Source organism: Stegostoma tigrinum, chromosome 45 (genome assembly GCF_030684315.1).
Source record: "Stegostoma tigrinum isolate sSteTig4 chromosome 45, sSteTig4.hap1, whole genome shotgun sequence".
NCBI classification, from domain to species: Eukaryota; Metazoa; Chordata; class Chondrichthyes; order Orectolobiformes; family Stegostomatidae; genus Stegostoma; species Stegostoma tigrinum.
Window position 1 is genome coordinate 8,138,662 of NC_081398.1, and position 18,021 is coordinate 8,156,682.

The following is an 18,021-nucleotide window of genomic DNA, read 5'->3' on the forward strand; positions in this document are numbered from 1 at the left end:
ATCTCAGCCCCGTTTTCTGATGAAGGGTCTAGGCCCGAAACGTCAGCTTTTGTGCTCCTGAGATGCTGCTTGGCCTGCTGTGTTCATCCAGCTCCACACTTTGTTATCAGGGATGCCTTTGGTTTGTTTGTTGGATAGAATCAAACTCCAATGTTTGTTTGTTTACTTCATACAGTAATATATAGAAGTGAACTGCTTCAGGGACTATGTATGTGTATAAAGATATATTTTAGAATAAAGTACATTTTTGAAAGTAAACACCCACAATGTAGCAGACAGTGTAAAACCCCTCAGTGGTGTTTACTGTGTCATAAGGAAAGGCCCAGCATTTGCCCATCCCTAATTGCCCCTTGAATGGTGTGATTTGCTCTTCCATTTTCAGATGGCACTCAAGAGTCAACCTCATTGCTGTGGGACTGGAGTCACATGTCGGCCGGACTGGGCAAGGTCCAGGTAAGGCAGATCAGTGAATCAGATGAGTTTTCTCCCGACTGTCGGTGATAGTTCCATGGGTATTATGGACCAGATCAGACCCCCTCAAAATATGTTAAGAAAATAGCCCAGGCCCTAAGGTTTTCTTAAATAAAAACAGAAATTGTTGGGAAAGCTCAGTGTGTCTGGCAGCATCTGTGGAGAGAAATCATAGTTAATGTTTTGTGTCCAATGACCCCTCAGAACTTATTTTAAAGGCAATTGGAAGGTGCTGCTTTCCAGATGCAATTTGATTGGCCAAACTATCAAATTTGAAGCAAGACACTATTTATTCACATGCTCTAGTTAAGATACAACAAAAGAAATAATAAAGAAAATAATTGGCTTTGCTGTAACTCTATTGGAAAGCCTAATAGAGTAATAGATTGTATCAGATATAATAGGAACTGCAGTTGCTGGAGAATCCGAGACAACAAGGTGTAGAGCTGGATGAACACAGCAGCTCAAGCAGCACCATAGGAGCAGGAAAGCTGACGTTTTGAGCCTAGATCCTTCATCCGAAAAAAATGGACCCTTCTACTGAAGGGTCTAGGCCCAAAACGTCACCTTTCCTGCTCCTAAGATGCTGCTTGGCCTGTGGTGTTCATCCAGCTCCACACCTTGTTATCTCAGCGTAATAGATTAGTTAGCAACTAAACAGTAACTGCTCCAATATAGTAATATTCCATAAACACACCCTTGGGAAAAGGCAAATTCAAAAAACAGATTGTCTCACATACAACTCCAGCAGCCTAGGAGGAAGAACATCAAGAGAATGTGCTGAAGCAACAGACCCAGCAACAACTGCAATTGAAAAACTAAGAAACTAAAAATCCTGATTACAGAGTCATACAATATGGTACACAATCCCAAAATAAGCTAGTCCCACATGCCTGCTCCTGGTCCATATCCCTTCAAACCTTTCCTGTTCATGTACTTATCCAAATATTTTTTAAACATTGTAATTGTACTCACATCCATGACTTCCTCAGGAAGTTTATTCCACACATGAACAACTCTGTGTAAAAAATAATTGCCTCTCGTGTCCTTTTTAAAAATTTCGCTCCTGTCATCTTAAAAGTGTGCCCCAAGTCCTGAAATCCCCCCTCCAAGGGAAAAGATTCTAACCATTAACCCTATCTAGACTCCTCATGATTTTATAAACTCTTTAGGTCACCGTTAAACCTCTTATGTTCCAGTGAGAAAAGTCCCAGCATATCCAGTCTTCCTTTGTCGGAGCTTGACCCCACCCATTCAGGCTGCTTCTATTGTTTCAACTTTTTTTAAAAAGGCCTCACAAGCTGTTTACTTTCTTACAGACTGATCATCACCTCTCATTCAATCTCTCTTTATATAAAAAGAGGGGAAAAAATAACCTCTTAAGGCCACAGCATTGTCACATTACTGTGTGCAATTCCAGATGTTTTATTTAGAGTTTAAAACTGCCATGGTGGGATTCGAACCCACGTGGTAAGAGAACAAGCCTGGGCTTCTGGATTATGAGTCCCGTGAGATTAACATGACACCACAGTCACCTACTGTGTGTGAACATCAGAAAAATATTTATGTGCATTGTAATTTAGATTCATGTTGCGCTGTACATTGAGTGAGATGCACTTTGGTGTTAATTTAATGAGTCAACTTGTAGTGCACTGTATGCACTGCCATGCCTTCACAACCCTTTAAAAAAAGAATATTTTTGTGGCATGTAGTGATTGGAACCAGGTTGGCCTCATTCACTTTGAGGTGATTGGTCCAAGTTTAACAACCCGAATCAATCAGGAAATCTTTGGCTGACCAATGTAACCAGGAGACGGACATGACTTGGCATGCCCGTTTTCCAGCGGGCAGTGGGATCCCCAGTGGAGGGCCCTCTACACGGCGGGGGGAGGGGGGGGTCCTCCCTCTTTCCCTCAGGGACCTGGAGTGGAGGGGGTAGCACACTATGGTCCAGTGTAACCACAGATTGCAGTGGACTCCCAGCATAATGGCCTGCTTTTCAGCGCAATAGAAACTGTGGACAATGGATATATTGGGTCTGGGTGCTTGCACTCCCTTTTCTGTAACCTCAAAGACCGCCTTTTGTGTTTCACCCCCGCGCTCCTAATCTTTGGGCACCTGGTAAAGGGTGGGTGGTGTGCAGATCTCCTGGTGGATCTGCTCCTGGGCCTGGCAAGCAGGTTAACATTAACAGGTCCAGGTAGCGGGCTGTGGAGGGGGGTAGTAATGGCCGACTGCCTGCCCCCTTTTCTGTGACTACGTTCGTGGCCGGGTGGCCCTGGAGAAGGAGTGCGCGATCTCCATTAATGCTCTTGATATCTTTCAGGAGAGGTGGGCACTGCGGGGTGTGGGGTACCTTATCTCTCCGCTCCAATTTCATTTTGATTTGATCCCTACCTTCCCCTTCACCTTTTTGTTCACATAGGCATTGCCGCCCCACCCCCGGGTTCTTTAGTCGCCTGAGTATCTTTCCTGGTGGTGGACTATCAATAAAGATATTTGCACACTTGGTGTTTTTACTGTGTCTCACACCTGCAAGTGCACAAAAATAGAAAAAAAAAAAAGAGAAGAAAGATTTAAATAAACACAATAGCTTGGGTTGTGGATGTTGTGGTTGGTTGGCTTGCTGAGCTGGTTGGCTATTCCGCAGACGTTTCATTACCCTGCTGGGTAACCTCATCAGTGCAGCCTCCGATAAAGCGCCAGTGTGTATTCCCGCCTGTCATTTAAACTCTGGTGGTCCGTTGAGCTGGCTTCCGGTTTTCCTTCGCGGTGGAGTACATCTCGGGTCTAGCTCCATTTGTTTGTTGGTGCACTTCTTAGGGAGAACCAGGTCTCTGGGGATTCCCGTGCTTGCCTCTGCTTGGCCTGTCCCAGGATCCTGGTGTTGTCCCAATCCCCAGCTGATGGAGAAATTCCTGAAGAAGGGTCCCGACCCGAAGCGTCGGCTTTCCTGCTCCTCTGATGCTGCCTGGCCTGCTGTGTTCATAGAACATAGAACATAGAACAGTACAGCACAGAACAGGCCCTTCAGCCCACAATGTTGTGCCGACCATTGATCCTCATGTATGCACCCTCAAATTTCTGTGACCATATGCATGTCCAGCAGTCTCTTAAATGTCCCCAATGACCTTGCTTCCACAACTGCTGCTGGCAACGCATTCCATGCTCTCACAACTCTCTGTGTAAAGAACCCGCCTCTGACATCCCCTCTATACCTTCCTCCAACCAGCTTAAAACTATGACCCCTCGTGTTAGCCCTTTCTGCCCTGGGAAATAGTCTCTGGCTATCAACTCTATCTATGCCTCTCATTATCTTGTATACCTCAATTAGGTCCCCTCTCCTCCTCCTTTTCTCCAATGAAAAGAGTCCGAGCTCAGTCAACGTCTCTTCATAAGATAAGCCCTCCAGCCCAGGCAGCATCCTGGTAAACCTCCTCTGAACCCTCTCCAAAGCATCCGCATCTTTCCTATAATAGGGCGACCAGAACTGGATCCAGCTCCACACTGTGTTGAATATAACTAGGAGATTAGAATCCCCCTCAGTTCAGGCAACAGACTTCTGAGCTGGCTGGCCACAGCTAGTGTACTGTGGGAAGAAAAAGAAAGAGAACAAAATAAAAAGGAGAATATTTCCTTTTGGCGAGTATCTCTTTTGGTTGTGTTAAAGCCTTTGAGAATTGCTGCAAAAAACCTCCAGGAGATTAGAATCTCCTTAGTTCAGGGCACCTACTCTGAGCTAGCTGGTCACAGCCTGTATACTGTGCAGTACTAAGTAAAGGGTGACTTGGTGATGGGATACCAGTCTCTGTGCGGTTATTTCATGGAGGAAAAAAACCAAAATTTTAATCAGTGACAACTTCGTTGAGACTTCCCCAAGTGGAGAGAATCGCAGGATTGAATAACTCACAAAATGTCCTGAGGTGATGTGTTATAAAGCCACTTGTAGAAGTGTTAGGTCACAGTTGACAAGAAGCTGAGGTCAGAGATGTAGGTTTTAGGAGTATATTAAAGGAGGGAAATGAGGGAGAGAGAGGTGGAGAGTGGATTGGACCCTCCCGGTCCAGGGGACAGGACACCATCATTAAGAATGGCCGCAGAGTTCCATCTGAGTGCACATTCACGTCCGTTATCGCATCACACCATCCGCAGAGCACAGCCCATGACCTCCAAATACCGGCTGCGGCTCGGGTGCACTGATGGTCCTAATGTCTTTTGCAGGGATATGAGAAGGTGTGGTGTTCCATGAGTTGTTATTGTGGTATGCATGTCTCCTGAAAATGCAGCTCCGGCACCCTCAACCTCCCCCCATCCAGGCCTTCCCCACCCCCATACCCCTCAACCCCACACATACACAAGATACACGCACAGGCACATGCATGCAGCCTCACACACATACACAAGCACACAAAAACACATAGGCACATGCACACAGTCTCCCTCTCTCTCTCTCACATACACAGTCTCACACACACAGAGTCCCTCTCTCACACACAAACAGGCACACATGCATACAGAGTCTCACACACACACACAGGGTCTCTCTCCCTTTCTCACACACACACAAAGAAACACATACACACGAAGACACATAGGCATAAACACACAGTCTCACCCACACAATCTCTCTCTCTCTCACTCACACACTACACACAGTCACACGCAGACACTTAAAAACTGAAAGAACTGCAGATGCTGTAAATCAGGGTCATTAATTGCCCCTACCCCACTCTAAAGTTGACCATCACCAGAGATCTCCAATCTCCAAACACAGACAGACAGAACATCTCACATAGATGGCATCCCAACCCACCACCCCACTCCAAATCTGGCCAACACCATCAACATACCCCCTTTCCGTAACCTCCCCTCCAAAGACAGATAGAGAGAAAGAACATCTCACCCACATGGCATACACCCTTCTCCCAGTTCCCACCACTGCTAAAGTTGACAATTTCCAACAACCACTGCAGCTCCCCCTTCCTCCAAACCGGACTGCTTCCCCATTCTCCCCTGCCCACACACTTCCTGGGCGTGGGCTTCCCAAACTCTTCATTATACTCTCCCTCCCCATAACCCCTGCTGTGACACCCCAACCCCAACCCCAACCAGTAGTATCAGCAATGGCCAGCACCCACCAACTCCACCACCACTCGTCACATTGTGTGCTCTTGGGCCGGCACTTTCTAAACCTTTTTCCTCCCCATGTAACCCCTTACTCCCCATCTTCAGCAATGCTCCCCAGACCCCTACCATTATATGTATAAATCCATCAATTGCCCCCACCTTACTCCAAATTGGCCATCACCAACAATTCCCCCAGTCGACTCCAAAGTTGTCCTCACCATCAACTGCCCCCACTCCAGTCCATAGTTGGCCATCACCAGCAATGTCCTGCCCTGGTTTGCCTTCCCAAAATGCAGCATCCCACATTTATCTGAATTAAATGTACTCTGAGATAATCTTCTTCACTGCCCATTGCACCATCAATTTTGGTACCGCTGCAAAGATACCACACTTCCGGTATTCCTTGAAGATTTTTGAGGCAGATAGATTCCTGTTAGTGAGGTTGGCACGTTGTTGAAGTCGGCAAGAATGAGGAATTAAAATTGTCATCCAATCCAGATCTTATTAAATTTGGGAGCAATGTGGAGACAGCTTACCCCAAGTGCTGACAGATATGTTGGTGTGTTTTCCCGACTGTAGAGACCATAAGCCTGGACATCCCAAAGAAGGGAACTCAGACCCAAGTAGTGAGCGTTTGAGATCATGAGCTCTGACATTTCAATGGTGGAACTCTGCTCTCACAGGACTTCTCCACTTGCCCCTCCCCCACCTTAACACCATTCACCCAGGGAGTGCAACAATCTTCCAGATTCAAGCTGGCACTGCTGTCACAGCATCAGGGACCCAAGATGGATAACTACGGCGTAGAGCTGGATGAATACAGCAGGCCAAGGAGCATCATAGGGGCAGGGAGGCTGACGTTTTGGGCCTAGACCCATCCTGCTCTTATGATGCGGCTTGGCCTGCTGTGCTCATCCAGCTCTATACCTTGTAATCTCGGATTCTCCAGCAACTGCTGTTCCTACTATCTCTTGGATAACTACGGTGTTGGTTCTAGAGGTATGGTGGTGATGGGACAACTTTGGAGTGGGGTGATGGGCAATTGATGGTAATGGCCAACTTTGGAATGGAGGGGGATTGTTGGCGATGGCGAACTTTGGGGTGGGGCTGATGGGCAATTGATGGTGGTGGCCAAGTTTGGAGCGGACTGGGGGCGTGGTTGTTGCTGGCGGAGGGATATGGGGTGTGCGACGTGCTGCGTCATGACGTCGGAGGGGCGGCTGACGGCGGCGGAGTGATCCCCGGTCCGGGGTAGGGGGGCGGGGCGGGAAGGCTCGCGCTCGATGTCGGCTCCAGCTCGACGCGGTGGCGGCGCTCGGTGAGTGGGAACCGCGGGGGGCGCTAGTTAACCCCCTTAACCAGCGACATAACTAGCATAACCAGCAACCCACTTCCTCCTCTTGTTTTTAAATAATAAATCCTCTCACCGGGTACTGGGAGCGCGGTGAAGCTGGTTATTATTGACCATAACCAGATCACCTGGCTGGTTAAGTACTAGTTAAGCGCTAACTAGGGCCTGGGGCCTCACCACCTCACACACACACACACACACACACTCAGTTCAGGGTGGGTTTTGTTTTCAAAACCATTTTTTTCGGTGTGAGGGCGCAGGTCAGCGGACCTCGATTGGTTTTCTCCCCCGCAGCCTGAACGCTAGGCCCCGGGGTCAGGGGAGCAGATCGGGTCGGGGAGGTAGGGGGTTGGAGGTGGATGTTGATACCGTGACCCAGCTGCTCTGCCAGGGAGCAGAGGGGGGATAGTTGTCCTCAAGCCTGTAGCCAGCCACATTCCCAAAACCTAAACTTAACCCATTCCCTTTCTTCCTCACCCCCCCCCCCCCGGCTCCTGCTGGGTTCCAGGTTCATTGCTGCAAATTCAATCAGTTTATCCTCCCAACCCTTTATTGTTCTGCTATCTGCAGGTTTTTTTGGAGTGCGTCGTCAGTCTTGGATGCAGTGTGTGATGATGGTCATCTCCTGGACAGGGTTGCACTCCCCCATTTCCCCCAATCCCTTTCTTTCACCCCTCCCTTTTACGCCCTTGCCATTCCTTCCACCCACAACCCCCTGTTTCCTCCCCACACCCCCCTCCTTTAGCCACCCCTCTCACGTCCCTCCATCTGACACCCCCCCCAATCCCCGTCCCTTCACCCCCCCCCCCCCATCCCCTTCCCTTCACCCCCCCCCCCCCCATCCCCTTCCCTTATTCCCTTCCCCCATTCCCTTCCCCCTTTCCCTACCAGTGCTGGAGGGGCACCCCGGTTAAACATTTTGCCCTTGGTTTAGCATGCTGCATTTTCTCCATCCCCCTGCCTTGCACCCTGTCCCAAGGTGAGGACTGCAGGTCGGGAGTGTTTGCAAAGAAATTTTGTGTGTAAACTGTGATCACGTTGTGTCTGAGACAACAAGGTGTACAGTTGGATGAACACAACAGGCCAAACAGCATCAGAGGAGCTAGCTTGTCTCCTGACCTCATGTCCTTTAAAGGTGTGCCTTTCCTTAAAAAAAGACAAAACGTGCATTTGTACAGCGCCTTTTCCAGTGATCGCAGGGTGCTCCAACTTGTTTTGCAGCAGATGGGGTGCAGTCTCTGCTGTCCACACTGGAATGTGGCAACCCATTTGCATGCTGCAGGATTGGGTGGCTGTGATGGTTTCTTTCTGCCATTGGATAAATATGGTTCCCAAGACATCAGAGTAAACTTGCCCTCTGCTTTTCCACTTGTGGCCATGGGATCCTTCATGTCCAGCTGACTGGCGATGGTTTAACATTACATCTGAATGATAGCACTTCGGACACTACAGCACTGCCACAGTCCTGTAGTCAGAGCGTCAACCCAGACTTTGCAGTTGAGTCTCTGGGACCCACAACCTTCTGACTAGGAGCTGTGAACATGTCTCAGTTGAAGTACAGCTGATCCCAAATCTGTTCTGACTCTGTGCACAGTGGCATTGGCAGATCCCGCTGGCGACCATTGGTGCTGCAAACGGCTCGTGTCGAAAGGGCCACGTTTCATTAAGGACTGCAGTGTGTACCAATGGGCTATTCAACCATACAGGGCATCGTAGCTCATTCTTAACAATGCCCATGCTTGTTTGGTCTCCAGTTGTGTGGAGCAGTGGTTAATGGATTTTTCTTTCATCCTGGAGGAATATTTGTAGTGGAGTTCCCCAGGGGTTGGTGTGGGGAATTCTTGCTCATCATGACATGCATGACTGATGCAGATCTTGGTGCACAGGGCACGATTTCAACATTTGTTTATGTTGCAAAACTTGGAACCTTTAAGAACTGTGGGGACCATAGTGTAAAACTTCGAAAGAACATAGACAGACTGGTTGAATGGGTGGAAAAGTGGCATAAAATTCAGTTAGGAGCTATCAGATTGGAAGGTGCTGTCGGAGGAGGTTGGGTGAGTTAATGGTACTTACTCACTACTGCCACTGAATGTCAGAGGTGGAGGGAGTGGATGTTGAAGGTGAAGGATGAGATGCCAAACAAGCAGGCTGCTTTGCCCTGGATGGTATTGAAGTTCTTGAGTGTTGTTGAAGCAGAACCAGTGCTGCCTATGCAAGATCTTGCGACTCCACTGGGAAGAAAGACGCACTGATGCCAGCGTCCTTGACCAGGCCAACATCCCTGGCGTGGAGGTACTGACCATCCTTGATTGGCTACAGTGGTTTGGGCGTGTCATCTACATGACCAACACAAAACTGTCCAAGCAGGCAAGGCCCAGGTGGTCAGAGGAAGTGCTTCAGGGATACCCTCGAAGCCTCATTGGCGAAGTACGCCATTCCCTCAGACACCTGGGAACCACTGGCCCAAGACCGTCCAAAGTGGATGAGGATAGGTGTCGAGCACCTTGAAACTTGCGGTCAGGGGAAAAAGTGGAAGCAAGGCGAAAACAGCGTAAGGAGCACGCTGTCACACCAATGCCCCTCCTGCGACCGCCACCTGTTCCCCTGTGTAACAGAGCCTGTGGTAGCTGCATTGGTTTGTACAGCCACCAATGGACTCACACTGAGAGTGGGACAGTCATCCTGATCTGTGAGGGACTGCTGATGAATGAATGACTAATCCAGACAAGAAGGGTGCATTGTATCTTGTAGACGGTTGAAAGTTTTTGGGAGTTGGGAGGTGAACTCAGCTTAACAGTGGTTATAGACCCATGACCTGTCTCTCAGTGCTGCAGTACTCTGGGGTGTCAGTGTTCTGTAACACTGCAGCAGTTCAAAATGGATATGGTCTCAGGTATATGCTAGTGTTAACACATACAGAGAAGGCTGCTGATTTGAGAAGATATTGAGACTGAAAGCATCAGATATTCAATCAGACCTGGAACCTGCATGCTTTTTGAGAGCTACAATTCACTGAGGCAGTGGAAAGATTATTCTATCCATAAGTAATCCTTTTAGCACTGTAATTTGCCCACACTGATGCGAATCCCTATCTCAGAGGTTGAATTAGAGTATCCTCTGCAATCATTGATGGTTGCTGCTCGCTACATTATAAGGCTTTCGACAAGAGTTTTGCGAGTGCTTTTACATTTTCTCATTTGCTCTCCATTTGGGAAAAGTTGTCTTCGTAGCATGGGTCGGATGATCATCTCAAAGTCCGTTGGGATCCGTGAAAGTGTCACCACCCTGGAATGGCCTGTACCAGTGTTAAATCAGCTCCGTACCATTTCCAACCCAGCTTGTGTATATTTGCACACCTCCCCACTCCTCCAGCTCTGTGCAGAATCACTGAGAAGTCCCTGATCAGTTAGATTAAAAAAAACACAGGCACTGACAGCAAAAGTAAATAGGAAATCTGTTCATTATAGTTCCTTTTTTTCCATTTTGAGGGCTGCAGTTTCCAGAGCAGAAGCGGGCCATTGGGTCCATCTGCTTAGTGCTGATGTTTATGCTGCACCTGAGCTACGCCCCGTCTTCCTCACCCCTTTTATTCCTCTCTGTCAGCATATCCTTCCTTCCTGCTGTGCGCATTAATCTGGCTCCTCCTTAGAGGCATCTGTGCTCAGCACCTCATCTACTGCTTGTGATGCCACATTCTACAAGAGCAAGAGTTGACGGAGGAAACCTCAACAGATCAGGTGGCATCCATGGAGAGAAGCAGAGTTTACGTTTCTGGTTGATGTCCTTTCAATTTTGCTGTGATGACAGGTCATCAGCTTAAAAATAAATTCTGTTTCTCTTCGCAGATTGAGATTTTCCAGCAATTTTTTTTCCCTCCTAGTTCAGAATTCAAGCATCCGCAGTATTTCTCTTTTAGAATACCTTACAAAATGTGGAATGCTAATCTTCTTAGTCCAAATCTCTCCTGGTTACTAAAACCTTACAGCTATGCAGAAGCAGAATGCCCTCTTTAAATTTGCTTTTGGCATGTTTTGGCTCATATTACAGTGTTTAGTGTCCATTGCTGGTTTCTCTCCTGTTGCACTGATAGTTTGTACTGTTGTACAAGTGAGAACAGGGGCAGCACCAGTGAGAACTTTCATGACCCAGTTGGGTAGTGTGTGATTTTGTAGATATTTTGCCTGCTACCAGTTTATAGATTTGATATTTCATTTCTATCTTGATAAGACCGGTTTTGACTCCTGAATTCCGAGTTACTTGTCCAGTGTCATATACCTCTCTGTACCTGTGCTTCAGAGGTTGGTACTGTCACCTCTGAGTCAGAAGATTGTGTGTTTGAGTCCCATTCCTGGTTAATGCTCTCTTCCAAATGTGTGACCTTGACCCAACTAGAAGGACAGGGACAGCAGATACAAAGGCTGGCTCAGTGGTTGTACTGCCACCTCACAACACCAGGGACCTGGTTTTGATTCCAGCCTCAAGTGACTGTCCGTGTGGAGTTTGCACATTCTCCTCGCGTCTGCCTGGGTTTCCTCTGGGTGCTCTGGTTTCTTCCCACCGTCCAAAGATGTGCAGGTTAAGTGGATTGGCCATGCTAAATTGTCCATGGTGTCCAGGGATGTGCAGGCTGGGTGCGTTGGTTACGGGAAATGCATGGTCACATGAATAGGGTAGGGTGGTGGATCTGGGTAGGCTGCTATTTGGAGGTTTGCTTAAACTCGATGAGCCAAATAGCTTACTTCCTCATTGGAGGGATTCTGTACCAGGAATACCACCCTCCAAGTTCCTCCCCGGGCTATTCCTTCACTTTCACTAGATTGAAATCCTTGAAATCCCTCCCAAACAGCACTGTGGGTGTACCTATGTCCTGGTTCAAGATGGCTGCTCACTACAACTTCTCGAGGACAGGCATGGGCGATAAGCACTAGTGTAGCTAGCGGCACTTACATCCAGTGAAAACAAAACTCCTTGTGCCACTACGAAGGGAGCACCACACTGTCAGAGGTGGTAACATTCTGTGAATCTTTAAACCAAGGTCCCAGTCTTTTTATTTGTTTGTTACACATGAGCATTGCTGGCTGGACCAGCATTTATTCCTTATGCCTAATAGCTCAGGAGACCTTTAGGAGTGAACAACCTTGCTGTGGGTCTAGAATCTCTTATACGCTAGACTTGGCATGGATGGCAGATTTAGGATTATGGTTGGCATGGACTGGTTCAACTGAAGGGTCTCTTTCCATGCTGTATGACCATGACTCTATTTCCTTCCCCAAAGGAGCTTAGTAAACTGGACAAGTTTTATATTACAATTGACAGCAGTTATGTCGTTGTCATTAGTCTTAAATTTTATTCTAGATTGCTGGTTGAATTCAAATTTCACCATCAGCCATGGTGCTATTGGAACCCAGACCTCAAGAATATTAGCCTGGCATTCTCGATTGCTCATCCAGTGTCATTAGCACAGTGTCCCGTCTCCCCATTTGTCCTGTCAGGTGGGTGTAAATGATCTAGCAAACACTTTTTTCAAAGAAGGGCATAGGAGTTGTTCACAATCCTTCACAAAGAAGGATTGTCCAAAGCTTGCTATGTGCAAATAGGTGGTTTCATTTCAAAATTGTAAAAGCACAGAGACACTTTTGGAAGTCCCAAGGCTGTGAAGGATGCTACATAGATGCAAGTTCTTCTTGAGGGAATGCTAACCCTTGTTTCTCTGCCAGCGCCTGTGGATCATGTTGATTTTTGGATGGTGTCTGCTGAAGGCACAGAGTTCAACTTGCTCAAAGAAAGTGCCGAATCTTGGGCTGCTGTCTGTAAATAGATTATTGAAAGTGCTTTTCCTGTCACTGCGATGTCGCTTCTAAGAGTTTGCAGCATGGATACCCAAAGCTCCACTCTCCGGGTTTGAAGGGGTTGCACTGTTAAAGAGGGAACGATTAGGGATGAGAATTTTAAAGATTTTGCTGAGCTGATGTAGGTCAGCAAGCACAAGGGAGAGTGAAGATAGGACAAAGTGATTTGGTACAATTTAGGAAATGGGGGGAGCAGCAGCAGAGTTTTGGATAACCTGATGTTTGCAGGGCAAGGCACGGAGGAGTTGGTGACACAGTGGGTACTGTCACTGGGCTAGTTGTCTAGACTTCCAGGCTAATGTTCTGGAAATCAGAGTTTGAATCACACCATGGTGAAATTTGAATCCAAACAAAGCAGAGAAGATTTGCTAAAACAGTTTGTGTCAAGTTGTAATACTCATTGTAATCGTCCCCGCTCAATTTGTACTACTGAGTTGAACCTTGCACTGATCTGAGATGATGAGGCTTGGGGATCTAACAGTTATTTAAAACTTATTTCTGGGAACAGTTTATGCATTTACTTTTTAGTCATTTGTTTTAATCAAAAACGGACTCAATCTTGATAACAAAGTGCGGAGCTGGATGAACACAGCAGGCTAAGCAGCATCTCAGGAGCACAAAAGCTGACGTTACGGGCCAAGACCCTTCATCAGAGAGGGGCATGGGGAGAGGGTTCTGGAATAAATAGGGAGAGAGGGGGAGGCGGACCGAAGATGGAGAGAAAAGAAGATAGGTGGAGACGACAGTATAGGTAGGGAGGGGATAGGTCAGTCCAGGGAAGACGGACAGGTCAAGGAGGCGGGATGAGGTTAGTAGGTAGGAAATGGAGGTGCGGCTTGAGGTGGGAGGAACGGATAGGTGAGAGGAAGAACAGGTTAGGGAGGCGGGGACAAGCTGGGCTGGTTTTGGGATGCAGTGGGGGGAGAGGACGAGCTGGGCTGGTTTTGGGATGCAGTGAGGGGAAGGGGAGATTTTGAAGCTTGTGAAGTCCACATTGATACCATTGGGCTGCAGGGTTCCCAAGTGGGATATGAGTTGCTGTTCCTGCAACCTTCGGGTGGCATCATTGTGGCACTGCAGGAGGCCCATGTTGGACATGTCGTCTAAGAAATGGGAGGGGGAGTTAAAATGGTTCGCGACTGGGAGGTGTAGTTGTTTATTGAGTCCAGCTGCAACATTGCCTCGTGTTCTTTGAGTGAAATTAGTACAAATTACATTTGTTGTCTTTGGAGTTTGTGTGAATTTCCTGTGACAGATGTTTAAGATGCCATTTAATCGAGAGCTGTGTTCTTCCCTCTTTGTGCATGCTTCCATGCACACCAGTTGTGATCAGATACTTGAGTGAAGTGTTGACCACTGTTTGACAATGGCAGACCTCTCAATGGAGTGTGAAACTGCCCTCATTGAAGTTCTGTATGTAAGGGAAATTCAAGAGGGAATTAAGTACAGATGATTTAAGTACAAATTTCAAATTGTGGAGAAAAGGCAGTAGAGTGGCACTGAGGCATAATCCTGATTCAGAGAGCCAGGTGCAGTCAAGACTGGGCTGAATGGCCTTCACCTGCTTCATAACAATTCTGTGATTCTCTGAATTTCCAGCAAAAATCACTGGAAGAAAGAGAACTGTATGGGACCTTTCATGGCTCCAACCAACCAGTGGAACATAGCACTTAAGAACAGAAAGAGACCATTTGGCCCTTCAAATCAGCTATACCATTCATTAAGATCATGAATGGTTTGGTCTCAGCTCTGTATTTGTATCTGGCCCCCATAACTCTTAACACCTGTGCTCTCAATAATCTGTTGATCTCAACTTTGAATAATCCACTGCCCATGGAGAAGAGAATTCCACACTAAAGTGACCTTTTGAGAGAAAAAAAATTCTTCAGAGGGTGATTTTTTTTATTCTTAAACTATGCCCCCTAGTTTTAATCTTCCTCACCTCCAGAGTACCCACCCTATCCAGTCCCTCAAATCTTGTATGTTGCAACCAGTAAAATAATTACTGAAGTTAACCGTAGTAGCAGAAGAAATGCAGCAATCAATATGCTCGTAGCAGACTCTCACAAAAACAATGCGATATTCACCAGTTAATTTGTTTCAGCAATGTTTGTTGAGTAAGCATTGGTCAGATACCTGTTCTTCAAAAGATTCCCCATTGGATCTTGTGTGCCCGCCAGAGAGGTCAGACTGAGGCCAGGCTTGGTGTGTGTGCTGAAAAGTGGCACTGGTAATGCATCATCATCTCAGTCCTGCTTCAGAGTACTTTTTTGTGGTTTGTGGGATGGGTTTCAACCTGCAGCTTTCCACCTTGGAAGTGACAGTGCTGCCTACTGAACTGCAGCTTAGACTGTGCAATGATGAGGAATGGGTGTTCTGCTAGATTTTTCCTCTGACTCTCTGGAGACCCTCAAGGTTACCGTCGTAATAAAGAGAACATTATATATCAAACCCAGTTGAGGTTATTGAACATACGAGTGTATGAATTAGGAACAGCAGTATGCCCCTTAAAATGCCAGCCCATCCAAATAAAAAACCAGTGGATCTTTTCTGAGGTGTGTAGCCCAGAATTGGGTATCATTTCCGCCACAGGGACCTGACCGAGCTCCTGTAAAACTGAAGCATCACTTGTAATTGTATTTAAGTCTCCGACTTGAGACAAAGGCTTCGCAGGAACAGCTGGTAGCAGTTATCGGAGGGTGAGCATCTGTGAGAGGAAATTAATATATTGCCCGGTCTGCTGCTTACTTTCTTAAACAAAATAGCTCCCCATTTCTTGTTTGCAAGATTCTTGCTGGATATGGTTGATTGGGTTTACAGTGAGGAATAAGCAGTCTGATTTAATCTCTCTAGTGGTATTGAGGTGGTGTGTAGTATCCCTGCTGCTGACATCGGGTGACTCTGCACAAACAAGCTGGAGTGTTCTATTCAGCCAAGTAATTGCCCAACAGGAGCAGGCCATCTGAGCTGTGAAGGCAGGCAGAGAAGCTCTTTGTATTTTTGGCTGCTAACAAGAGGCTGCTTCTGTGATGTATCAGAGCTTTCCTGCCGATTCTGACTTTAAACTGACAAGTAGCGTGTTTTGTTTGTGTCTCGGAGTTGGGGCGGGGTGGGGACTGTGGTAGAGAAGGGACTGGTTTGACAAGGAGTGGTCAGACAGGTTCCCATATCTCCAAAGAAAAGGAGAGATCACTCTGCGGCAGTTGTTATTGGCAGATTAGTAATATGTGCAGATGTTTGTTGGACCGTGACACTCGAGGCTGTTGGTGTGCTGCCCGTGAGCACGGTGATGGATAGATCACATTTTTGCAGCATGTCTATTTGACTCCGGGCCAAGCTTTCAGTGACACATCTGCGGATTTTGTTCTTGTTGCAGCCGGGTGAGAGCTGAGAGGGTGTGGGTGCTGATGATTACAGCTGCTGGTGGGGTTTTTTTGGGTAATAGTTGGATGTCTTTTCTCTTAAAGTGCTGACTGTTAACACTGATATAATGGAGAATGTAGCTGATTAAATTGTCACCTAATTGATGTTTAATATGATTGAATGAGGGGCATCCATTATGTGGGGAAACAGGAGGTGTTAGGCGCAGATTTAAAGTAATTGGAGAATTTTTATAATGTTTTACGTGTGAGTTGTGATCCAGAATGTGCTCCCTACAAGGGTGAAAGGTTGCTGGAAGTTGCTATAATTAGACTGAAAGGGAGAAAGAGTAGGGAGAGGAGAAAATGTGATAATTTGGCTAAAACGAGCCAGCATGGTCTCGATGGGCTGTTTCTGAGCTGTGTCCATCTATGATTCTGAAGTTATGGTACTGATGAGTAAGGGCATTATTTTTGTTACCGGGTGCATCCCCTCTTCTCACCAAGCAGGATTCACCCTCGAAAGCTGCCAGTTAGCTTCAGCTGGATACTGTCAATAAGAATTCTTAGCTCTGATTAAACCCATTGTTTTTAAAATGATAATTCATGTCATTGGATTAATATAACGCTAGTAAACTCCATACAAAATATTTCTATCATGAAACAATAGCTGTAAAGGTCAGAAGGCCTAAATATCCCATATATTATTTCCTAAGCGCTAGATTTTTTTTTTCCCTAGACTACTCCTCTGAATCATTGTCACATTTCTCCAAGTACTGTTAAAAAGTGCACATTCCATTCAGGCTAACCTTATGTGACTTGGTTTCAGATTATATTTCTTAATGCTCCTGTGAGTCTTCTTGGAATTCATAGAATCCCTATGCTGCGGAAGCAGGCCATTCAGTCCCTTGAGTCCACACTGACCCTCTGAAGACCATCCAATCCAAACCTCTGTACTATCCCTGTAACCTTGCATTTGGCTAATCGACTAAACCTACACATCCCTAGAACACTATGGAGCAATTTAGCATGGCCAGTCTGCCTAACCTGCACATCCTTGGAGTGTGGGAGGAAACCACAGCACCCGGAGGAAACCCAGGCTGACATGAGAAGAATGTGTAAATTCCACACAGTGAGTCATCCAAGGTGGAATCGAACCTGGGTCCCTAGTTCTGTGAGGCAGCAATGTTAACCAATAAGCCAATGTGCCATCCCTCTAGATATTATTAAAACATGCACCATCCATTCAAGCCATCCTTATGTGGCACAGTTTCAGATTATGTTTCTTAAAGGTCCTGTGAGGCTTCTGGTGATGTTCTCACTATGTTAAAAATGCTGTTATAATTACAAAGCTGTTTATCTCCAACCAGTGTTATCCCTGTTTCCTCCTGAGGATGCACGCAGCTTTCTGTAGCATGCTTCATCGGCACCTGCAGATTTCTATTTGGTGCCTGGCACTCAGGTGAGCATTGGTCTCCTCTTTAACTTAGTGAGGCATTCTAGGTAAGTCTGTCTTTACCCATATGCTTTCAGCAGGGTAAATGGATAGGCGTTACGATTTGAGAATTGCGGTTATGTTTTGTCTACCCCATTCCTAATCTATTAATTCAGAAAGAATTTGCATTTCATGCCTGACAGAACCTTTCGCACTTTTCAGCAATTGAGGTTGTCTTAAGGCTTTTCTTTGTTAGCTGGTTGTGAATGTCACTGGGCCAGGATTCAATGTCTATTCCTAATTCTCTTGAAGGCTGCTTTCTTAAGCCATACAATCCATGTGGTGTAGGGGTACCCACAGTGCGGGAAAATACCCAGGATTTTGTGCCAGAGACAGTGAAGAAATGGCCAATGTAGTTCTAAGTCA

General features: G+C 46.7%; 1 protein-coding gene across 6 annotated transcripts in view; it reads left to right on the top strand.

The window, feature by feature from the left end:
• The window catches only part of hdlbpb (high density lipoprotein binding protein b), a 118,804-nt gene that overhangs the window by 8,779 nt on the left and 92,004 nt on the right, over positions 1-18,021 (top strand). The window contains exon 2 of one of the 6 annotated variants that reach the window (XM_048524155.2): positions 383-453. The gene's annotated coding sequence lies outside the window, so the exon portion shown is untranslated. Of the gene's footprint in view, positions 1-382; positions 454-6,814; positions 6,917-15,482; positions 15,501-15,853; positions 15,874-16,045; positions 16,182-18,021 lie in introns of those variants that run through there. The other 5 variants (XM_048524153.1, XM_048524154.2, XM_048524159.2 and 2 more) reach the window with 5 other exon arrangements.